This window comes from Dasypus novemcinctus, chromosome 16, assembly GCF_030445035.2.
Source record: "Dasypus novemcinctus isolate mDasNov1 chromosome 16, mDasNov1.1.hap2, whole genome shotgun sequence".
Taxonomy (NCBI): Eukaryota; Metazoa; Chordata; class Mammalia; order Cingulata; family Dasypodidae; genus Dasypus; species Dasypus novemcinctus.
Genome location: NC_080688.1, coordinates 51,193,547 through 51,205,031, shown reverse-complemented (window position 1 = coordinate 51,205,031; position 11,485 = coordinate 51,193,547).

Sequence of the window (11,485 nt, the reverse complement as noted above, 5' to 3'; positions counted from 1 at the left end):
CTGCCGACATCTGGATTTTGGATGTCCAGCTTCCAGAACTGTAAGACAGTAAGATTTCTGTTAAGTCACCCAGGGTATGATACTTTGTTATTATGGCAACTCTAGAAAACTGAGACACTTCCCAGGTGCAGACTTTCTTGGAACACTGAGAACCCCTGGCTGTAGGTCAGGTGCCATCGACGGTCTTGCCAGGGGTGGAACCATGTACGAGTCCCTACCTCCAGGCTGATGAGACAACACGTTGACTTTAATCTGCTACAACCAAAGAACATTCAAACAAAAAGGGGCTTTTCGTCATGCTCACATCTCGCCCATCGTGAACACACCCTCCCTGCAGTTATCGCCCCATCTTTCCCAGCCCTTTCTCAGCCAAACTTGAAAGAACTGTCTACACTTGCTCCCTCCAATTCCTCACACCTGCCTGATTGCAATCTGGCTTTTCTGCCCTACACCCACACTTGCTGAGAGGTTTTCTCAGTTTCAGCCGTCGCCCTTCAGGTCTCATCCTGCTTGGCAGTGCCAGGCAGCTTCTGACAGTGCAGATCCACCCCTCCTCTTCCTCTACTTCTCTGCTACTCCTTCACCTCTCTTTTGTCCCCCCTTTCTGTTCCCTCCCTGTGTTGTGAAATTCCTGGGACTGTGTCCCAGCCCCCTTCTCTTCTTCCAGGAAAACACATGGGCTCCTACAGCTTTGCTGAGCCCACCACTGATGGAAGGCTGGGGATGAAGAATGAGACTGTAAATCGGAGGACTGTGCCAGGCCATGGGTGCTGGCGAGGAAAATTAAGTCACCTGGAGGAGAGTGGGAACTCTCAGGGCATGCCTACTGCTGCCAGGTGTAATGCCTCACACTGATGTGTCAATAGCACTTAGGGATTCAAAATAGGGAAAATGTAAAATAGGTAATGCAAGATGTTCCCACAGATGCATTATTATCACTTCTGATATTTCATCTAAGCATGGAACAATATAGCAAACCAGAATGCTGTTTGTTTCAGTTGCCAAGAGAAGCATGACTTTAACATTTTGAAATTCCCCTCCCCGGGGACAAAGAACCATTCAGATGTATTTGTTCCAGTTTGCTTTCCACATGTGCATGTGATATAGAGAAGAAACAGGACACTGCCCTTCTATGGCTGGGGGCTCAAACACCAAAGGCCTATTAACAACCACTGCGTTGTATGCCAAGCTCAGTTTCGAAATCTCCCTTCTTGCAAGAATCCTTCCCAACCTAGCATGAAGCTCCCTTTCCCAGGAAGTCTTCCACCTTTCCATGCCCTGCTGGCCCCTTATACATAAAGTGGTGGTTCACACTTTATTTTGCCGTGACCAAATGACTCATACACAAGTCTCCTTTCTTCAGCTCATCAGTAGGTTTTCTTGAAGCCAGGGCTACTGGTCCCTTGAATCATCCAGCAAAGAACCTCACCCACCATGAGCACTCAGTGAGTATTTGTGAATTGAAGCTTGTAAATCCTTGCAGGAGGACAGGGATTCCCGCAGAGAAATGGCAGGTTAGGGCCATTCACCCCGGCCCCACTCAACCCCATCAGCCACAAAGTGCCACTGGAGAGCACTGCTATGGCACCTTGCCAGCCCCTGTGCTGGGTAACTAATTCTCAACTCCAGATGAAGCATGGGGTGGGGTGTTGCTGAGGAGAAAGCCCCTAATTAGATCAGGCCTTCCCCAAGCTCACTGTGCAGAACAATCCACCCCAAAGGCCCTGGGGGAGCATCAGTGATGAAGTGGGGAGTAAGAATGGCGGGTCAGTCTGCACTGGACTGGTCCAGGCTGGTCAGCTCAGTCTACACGCATGTGTGTGTGGTGGTGAGAGGACGAGGGTTTAATAAAAGGATATTATTCTGCAGTATTCCAGTCATCCCAACCATCCGAAACCATTTCTAATCCATTTCTCCTCCTTTGAAGCCGAGCCTCAAAGTCCACGCCCTGAAGGCTTCCCAGGTGTCTCCTTGTGGCTGACTTCTACTCACATCCCATTCTACACATCCCATTCACATCCCATTCTACTCATTCAGGGCCGGCTTAAGCACCCACATGACTGGTCGCTCCTGTCATTTCCATATCACGCAATGAGTTTCCCACACTCCGTGGCAGCCATTCTCTCAGCAACACTTCAACTCCCCTTGATCCTACAGCCTATCCCTAGATCTTATTTTCACAAGTAAATGTGCCACTTTCAAATGCTTGATTGGAAGCCTCCTGTTCTGACACCACCATCTCCTATGGTTCCTGCCCACACATTCCAGAATCCCAGCTCCAAGACTTCCACGCACAGGGCATGGTCTGTCGGGTCAGTTTCGCTTCCTCCTCATCCGGCTGAGATGCTATCTAGGGTCCAGCACATCGCCACTTGCCTTCTGATGTTCTTCATTGTCCTGTGCCCTCCCTCCATTGGGCAAACCCCAGTGCAGATTAGCCAAGCCCTCCAGCCTTGACCTGAGGGCAGCTGTTAAGGGACCTCACGGCAGGCAGATCTACAGCTTTTAGGGTAGAAGCAGAAGTCCTCTGCGCCTCAGGATGGGCTCGAGCTCCTGCACCAATACAGAGCCCACAGCCCGCTGCTTTCTGAATAGCCTCAAATGAACAACCCCACTGAATTCTTAACTCTGCCAAAGAATTTGCTCACATCATTTTCACATGGAGCAAATGGACTTCCTGGAGGTAGGATCAGAAAATGTCATTCATTTCTTCTACAGGGTGGCTAATTCTTCTCTGTCCTGTGAATAAAATCTCTGGCAGCAACTAAAATTTTTCTGGTGACTTATGAGTAACAGAAGGTCCTTTAGCCACGATAAGTACAGTAATTAAAGTGTAATAACCAAGTTTCACATAGGGGCTGGGCTCCCTTTCCCTGCTGTGCTGGAGTCCACAGCAGACCAATCACCCACTGAGAGAAAAGTCCTAATACATTGCCCTTCTTTTCCCTTGTAAGCACTTTCATTGCTTTAGCTCCACCCTGTGGTTTTTTTACCTCACCCAGGGTGGAGCTCTGAGGGTGGAGCAGGAAACATCCCACACCACTTGGAATTTTTCAGTGATCTAGTCTGGGCCCTTTCTGTACAGCAAATTCTTTCCACCCTGAGATTTTTTTTTTAAGAGACCCCCTAGTCTCCAGCCACCTCTTTCCAGCTGGTCCTTCGAGACACCTTCCTCAGCCTTATGTATCTGATGGAGCCTCGGCTGGCTCAGTACTTGGCAGCGGTTGTTTGCTCAGGCAGAGCCTTCTTGGACAGAATAACAAATGACTTGATAGTCAGCTTTCTCACTTGAGCAGCCTAAGCCTGGTCCTTGGGGAACCCTCCCACATCCCCTCTGCCCCTGCAACCTGTGGGAATGCAGGTCCCCAATGCAGCCGCCTCTCCTTCCTCCTGGCACAGCACAAGCCAGGAACCACCACCCCCCTTCCCGCAGCCCAACAGGCTCTCCAAAATCCCTTTCTCATCTCCAGCTTTTTGTTGTTGTTGTTGTTTAGCCTTTTAAACCTCTTTTTTCAGGCCAGAGGTAGGAGTGTCAGTAGGGTCCCCAAACCAGTTTTTGGAAACCTTGTAAGGTCATCCTGAACGTCACTTGGGCATGCAGCACCAGTCCTTCTGCCCAAGCTGAGATGACTATAGCTCCATTTTAAGTCCTGTCATGCCCGGCTGCACATGTAATAAACGAAGGAGTTTGTTCCTTCCAGGCTGCTATTGATCTAGAGCAGGAAGGCAGCAAAAAGCCAGGAAACATATGCCTACGGGGCAGCAGGCAACCTGATGAGTTTACCACACCAGGGACGGTTCAGCCCTTCCCTCAGACCCAGAAAGGGTGCCCCGTCTCAATCTGCAGATTTTGTTCCGCAACAGAAGTAAATATGTTTGTGTACACCAGGTGGAATGTCCTGGCTACCAGCACGGCATCCTTTCGCTTCTATTAACACCTAGAAACCTGGATGTGAGCAGAGATGGTGGTAACTTTTGGCGTTTGGCCTGTATGCCCTGACTGGCCGGGACTGGCCTCCCAGGTGGTGAGACCACAATATCCATTGGAAAAGCTGCGATGAATTTAGCGCAAAGAATTGTTCAGCAGGATGCTGGAAGGCCTGGGAGTGTGGGATGCCAGAGAGGTAAAAAAGATGAGGGTTAGCTAGAAGCAAAGAACCTGCTACTGCCCCACTGCTGTGGTGCCAGAGGCACCTCGGGCTGCAGCTGGCTTGGGAGTGGCCGGTGATCAGAGCCTAAGCAGCTGGCTTCAGCTGCCTTCCACCAGTGCCTCCCACTGGCTGACCAAACAGAGACCAGTCCCAGGGAGACTTCCAGCCTCAAATACAAAGCAGGCACAGAGGGTGTGTGGGGCTGAGGGCCGACTGAAATGTAACCAGAGCAGATTCGTGGAACAGCCTGTGGGGTAATCTCCCTTATCTTCTTTGGAGTAGCTATAAGGATTGAGTTCTAAAAAATGACCAGCATAGATGGCAAGTAACATTTGATCAACTTCGAGAAAAGAGCTTGAAGGAGCCTCTTGGAGATCATCCACCACCCCCCCCTTTGCAATTCTGCTTAAGTTCCTCAGATGAGACTATTATGAATAATACGAATCATGGTCATCATCATAATAGCAAAATGTTTTAGGGTTTCCTGACTATCTGGAGCTTTGCTAGCCCTTCATGTGCATTACCTTCCTCATTTCTCAGGAAACCCCTGTGAGGTAATTGCTAGCATGCCACATTTTACAGATGAAGAAACTGAGGCCCTGAGAGGGAAGGTCACTTGCCCCAGGTCCTCAGACCCAGAAGGGCAGCAGCAGGAGAGTCTGTGCTTTAGGACTGTGGCGTGGTGTGGTTTCCATTACCCCGTTACGCGGTGCAGTCGACAAGTTCCATTGTTAACAACTAGGCTGAACGTCTGAAACAGAGGGCACGCCTCCATTTGCCAAGTTTAGAGTCCACCAGCCAAGTCCTTGCTCTGAAAATCCTTATGGGAATAGGTGCAAATGCCAAGGGCAGAGCAGATGAGGCTACAAAAGGAAAGGGAGGCTGTGAAATCAGGGTTAGCAGTTCTTGCCAGGGCCCACAGGCCCTGAGGGTCAGTCCACTGCCAGGCCCCAAGAGAGGCGAGCTGACCTGGAGTCAGAGGACAGACCAAGGGAGAAGCAAGCACAACAGGGTGGCAATCCCGGTGTTGGAAGAGAAGTGGGTGGGAGCCCGCAAGAGGCCTAGACACCAGGGAAGCTCAAGAGAGGAAACAGGCTAAGACCAGGGAGGGGAGCTGGCTAGAGGCTCTGAGGTGCTGGTAGGAAGGCAGCCTGGGCTTGGTATTTGAGAGCAAGCCCTCAGAGAACGGGGTAAGGCCTGAAAGAAAATGTGTCTCTAAGAGGAAAGTGCCCTACATGAGAAAATGGCCCCTGTGAGGGGAAGGTAAAGTATAGCCTTGAGAAGGGAGTGGGGTGGGGTGGAGAATCCCAGGGGGAAGGGGGGAAAGCCATGGGAGGGGTGTAAAGGTCCACCTGGGGAGGGTGAAGGCCACCGGACCGCGATGAAACAGGATGCAAGGCGCACGAAGGGCGAACAGAAGGTGCTAGATGGATTTGTAAGAGATGCTGGGCCGCTAAAAGAAGAGAGGAGACCTTGGAATTAGCCCAGTGTTGGTAGCAGAGTTTCGCTAAGGGACCTTCGCCTTTTCCCTGCGGCTCCGCAGTCTTCTTGCATACTATTTCCTACCCTCTCACAGCCGTCCAGGGCCCTCAGTGCCCCATAACTGATTTGCAGACTCTCCCATCTCCACAGCCAAGTCCAAAAGCCTCGCTGCAGTTACGGCCGAGCCCGCCCCTCACGCCCGCCCCGCTCCCTCCCCACCACGGCTCCCCCGTCCCTGCAGGAACAGGCCCAACTCATTTTCTGTGGGGCTCCCTGGGCCCTCAGCAGGTATCATTCAGGTTGTGAGTGTTTTGAATCATGTCTTATTCCTCTGAGTATCCCTTGTAGAGCGCCCTGGATTTAAAGACGCTTATTTTTGTATTAACGTCAATTTGTCAACCCCACCAAAACGGTAAGTAGGCCGTCGTCTGCAGGTGGTAGTTAAGGCCAGCGAAGAGCAGGCCAGTTAAAAACCTCATTCACCTGGCGCCCTCTTGTGGACAAGAGCGCAAAGAACACCATCCTACTACCTAGGAAGATGGGAAGTTATTTCCCTACCTCCTCCTCTAAATATACTACTACGACAGTATTAATGATCGTCTTTACCAAATTATGATTTTGTAAATATTGTTCACAGATGAGCGAGGAAGTAGTATTTATTTATGTTTCCTTTCTGGTAACCTACTGTGTACTTTTGCTCCTGGAATCCTACATTTCATTTTTATTTACTTTGTTTTCTAGATACCGAAATGAATCCCCAATTTCTCTGGTGAAGTTGTAAGCCCTCTCAATATTGTCAAACAAATCGAGATTCTCTGACAGTTCTACTTTCCAAAAACATTGGAGCTATCCTCAGTGTTACTACTCAAATTGGGATTAATTAGTTACCCTCTCACTGCACAGCTATCATCCCAAGATGACACACTTGCTCACCTTTTTAGTCTTTTAATGAATAGAAGTTTTGAGTTTTAATAAGTCAAATCTAAAATTTTCTCCTTTGTTGTTAGTGCTTACAGGGGTCTATTTTAAAAATCTTTCCCAACCCCAATGTCTTTAAGATGTAGCCTATATTTTGTATATGGTATGAGGTAGGGGTCCGATTTTCCTTTACTTTTTCTGTATGGATATTTAATTAACAAGCATCATTTAGTGAAATGGCCATCTTTCTTCTATTGTTCAGCAGTGCTATTTGTGGCATACATCAAGTGTCTTACATGTGTGAATCTATTTCTGTCACCTCTATTCTGTTCCATTGATCCAGTTTCTTTATACTTACATCAATACCTAGTATCTTCATCACTGCAGCTTTTAAATAAACCTTGATAGCTAATAAAGCAAGAGCTCCTACTTCAGTCTTCTCCTACAAGCTTGTCATGGCTGTTCTTAAATGCATTGCACTTCCACATAAATATTAGTGTCAGTTTTTCCATTTCCACAAAAAGCTTTAAAATTTTTATTGGGACTGCATTAAGTCAAAAGATTACTTTGTGGAGAATTGTCATCTTTACAGTATCAGCCCTTCAAATTAATGAACATAGTGATATATCATTCCATTTATTTAGTTCTTTAATTTCACTCAATAATATTTTTAATTTTTTGCTTAAAAGATGCCTATATTTTGTTATGTCTTCTTAGGTGTTTAAATTTTAATAAATTATTTTCAAACTCTGTTGCTATGTGGAAACACGATTGCATTTTGCATATTGACCTTGCTAATGCACTTATTAATGCTCATTTTTAGATTATCTATAGGTTATTTTGGGTTTTCTAAAAATACAACCATATCTTATAAAAATGTCTTTCTTCCAATTTTTAGCTTTCTTTTCTTTGCCTTAGTGCTCTGCCTGAGACCCCCAAGACAGTGCGGAATAGAAATGGTGACAGTGGGTATCCTTGTCTTATTTCCCATCTCCAGAAGAAAGCTTTGATTTTTTTTTAAGATTTATTTTTTTCATTTATTTCTCTCCCCTTCCCTGCCCCGCCCCTCAGTTGTCTGCTCTGTGTCCATTTGCTGCGTGTTCTTCTGTATCCGCTTGTATACTTGTCAGCGGCACCCAGAATCTGTCTCATTTTGTTGCGTCATCTTGCTGCATCAGCTCTCCGTGTGTGCGGCGCCATTCCTGGGCAGGCTGCACTTTGTTTCGCACTGGGTGACTCTCCTTATGGGGCGCACTCCTTGCACGTGGGGCTCCCCTACGTGGGGGACACCCCTGCGTGGCAGGGCACTCCTTGCGCGCATCAGCACTGCGCGTGGGCCAGCTCCACACGGGTCAAGGAGGCCCTGGTTTTGAACCTTGGACCTCCCATGTGGTAGGCGGACGCCCTATCCGTTGGGCCAAATCTGCTTCCCTATTATTTTCCTATTAAATATGATGTTTGCTGTGGATTTTCTACGATTAACTTCTAGATTAAGGACGTTCCCTTCTATTTCTAGTTTGCTAAGAGATTTGTTGAAAGAAAAAAAAAGGATATTTGATTTCATCAAACACTTATTCTGCATCCATTGAGATAATCATATGATTTTTCTCCCTTGTTCTCTTAATGCAGTAGATTATAATAAATGGTTTTCCAATATGTTAAGTTAATCTTACATGCCTGGAAGAAATCCTACTTCATCACGGTGTATATATTGCTGATTATTTTTGCTAATATTTTGTTTAGATTTTTTCCCATCTGTTCATAACTGAGATTATCTTGCAATTTTTCTTTTTTTGTAATGTTTTTGTTAGGTTTTGTTATTAAAGTTATCCTGGCCTAATAAATTGGTAATGGGAATATTTTCTCTTTTTTTATTCTCTGGAAGAATTTTTGAGATTGGCATTATTTCTTCTTCACATATTTGGGTAAAATTCATTAATGAAGTCATTTGGGCTTGGAATTTACTTTGCGAGAACATTTTAAACTACAGATTCCTCATATTTCCTATTTCTACTTGTATCAGTTTTAGTGAATTGTTTTTTGCTTGTTTTAAAGCAGTTTTATTCACACTCTACAATCCATCCAAAGTGTACAATCAATGGCTCCCAGTATAATCACAGAGTCGTACTTTCATCACTACAATCAATTTTAAAACATTTTCATTGCTTCAAAAAGATAAACCCCATAATCTTATAGGCCCCCATTACTGACTCTTAGCATTAAGTGTGGAACCTTTGTATAGCATGATTATGCATGATATGATTATGAATTCCAAAAATAGATATTGGATTATGTTTGTTACACAAGCCCTCTGTTTTTGATGTTGGAGTTTTGATGTTGGAGTTTGATGTTGAAGCCTTAAGCTGGAGCCCCAGGAAGTAAGCACACAGAGGAAAGAGAAGCAAGCCCCAGGAAGGGAGGAGTGCAGGAAGCCTGAACCCTCGCAGATGTCAGCAGCCATCTTGCTCTAACACGTGAAAATAGACTTTTGGCGAGGGAAGCAACTTATGCTTTATGGCCTGGTATCTTTAAGCTCCTACCTCATAAATACCCTTTATAAAAACTGACCTATTTCAGGTAGTTTGCATCAGCACCCCTTTGGCTGACTAACACACTTTGTTATAAATGATGAAAGAGAATATTAATATTACTATTCACTATAGTCCAGAGTTTGCATTAGTTGTGTTTCTCCCCATATACCTCCCTATTATTAACACCTTGTAATAGTAACGTACATTTGTTCTAGTTCATGGAAGAACATTCTTATATTTGTACAATTAACCACATTCATCATCCACTACAGGGTTCACTATGTTATACAGTCCCATGTTTCATACTCTAGCTTTCCTTCTAATGACGTACATGGTCCAAAACTTCCCCTTTCAACCACAATCACACCCACATTTCAGCACTGTTTATTACACTCAGGACAACATATTACCATCACCTCTATCCACTTCCAAACATTTACAATCAACATTATCAAAAATTCTACACAGGGGATCGGATGTAGCTGAAATGGCTGAGCACCTGCTTCCCATGTATGAAGCCTCGGTTTGATCCCTGGTACCTCCTAAAAATAAAACAACAACAAAAAACAGACAAACAAATGGGGAAAAAAACCGACTCGGGGAGCCAGTGTAGCTCATTGGTTGGGCGTCGGCTTCCTCGTCTGAGGTCCCAGGTTCATTCCCCGGCTCCAGTACCTGGGGTGAAAAAAAAGAAAAGAAAAATTCTGTACAAATTAATCCTCAGCTCCCCATTCTCTACCCTCATTCTATCTCCTGGTACCCAATATTCTAGCTATTAACTCCATGAGTTTGCTCACTATATTAGATGCTATTAGTGATATCATACAATATTTGTTTTTTGTGTGTGACTTATTACATGCAACATAAGGTCTTCAAGTTTCACCCATGTGGTCTCATTCATTTCTTTTTACAGCTAAATAATATGCCGTTGTACATATATACCACAGTTAACTCATGCATTCATCAGTTGGGTAAATTGTTTTTAGTTCTAGGAAATTATCCATTTCAACTAAAATTTCAGATTACCATTATTTTAATTTCTGCAGATCTGCAGAATGTACTCTTTCTTGTTCATTATATCAATTATTTGTAGGATTGCCATGTCTTAGGTAACCTGGAACGGGCCTGATATACTTGGGACTTTCTCAGTTTATATGTCATCCCAGCATCCTATTCAATTTAGCATTATCTTCCCATTTAAAAATATTTTTTTAAACTACTATCAATAACTGCAATAAAATGAACCATAATGGCTTTGTTAGATCTCCACGTTGTAAGTGAAGTTTAGCCCCAATGTGGTCTAGTAGTGTGAGATACCTGTGCACTGAGCAGCTTTCTCACTTTCATTCTTTTCTCTTTTCCTGACCTTTTCCAGGTGCAAAGTAACTTGCCCCACCTTTTCCAGGACAGCATGTAGGGTACCTACTTATGGAAGGAAGTGCTGAACAGATGTGTGCCAAGGGACCGCTGGCTCCAATTAGGGTGTGTTGGGAGAAATAGCTGGTGCTGCTGGCCCTGTCAGCCACTTGGTCTATCTGCTGGCTGGACCATGGCTCAGGTCATGGCCTGCAAGAGGTATGAAGTCAGCAGGCTTCTTGGGGAATGTAGAAAATTAGAGTTTAAGTGTTTGTTAAGTGTGTACAGGAACAGTCCTGTCAAAGAGCCTATGGGGAGTAGTCAGGTTTTGTCATCTATTGCATGGGGAAATCTACAATCAGGCATTTAATTGGTAATGTTAAAGAATTTTCAACAAATCCTTTCAGCAACAATGAGCTAAAAAGAAAAAAGAAAAATACAAATGTAAAGGGAAAAAAAATGAGTGCCGAGTCTCCAGTTCTCAGGAAAGGTGAGAATAATCATGTAACTTGACAAAGTGTTTATCGAAATTTACCAGTTACCATGGGGGTAATCATGAAAACCAGAATACACGAATCTGCTGAAGAAGCATCAACATCTACTTCAAAATTAGAAGGTGTTTTGAGAAGAATGTGCCCAAAGAAGCTGTAACACATACAGTAGCAGAAGGTGATTTTACTTAGCATGCTGTAAAGTATGACTTTTCATCTAGCTAAAATGATGGCTCTTCTAATTTAGTTTCATATAAAAAATAAAATAATAGTTATTAACATATTCACTTCATTAGTAGAAGAATTTATAGGTAAAGTCAGATTCTTTAAGTAGAAAACCAGTTAGTACCAAAATAGTTTGAATTTTTTTTTTGCAATCCAGTTGATAGACTCAGACAAAATCTTTTGGAGTTCATTCTGTTTCAAGCAAAATATCTGATGCTATTGTGAATGCAATTGTAAATTCAGTTTATAATTTAATACTGAAGATATTTTTGTAGTGATTGTAAGAATACAAATTTTGGTGGAACATAGCATGATGGTAAAAACAATGTTC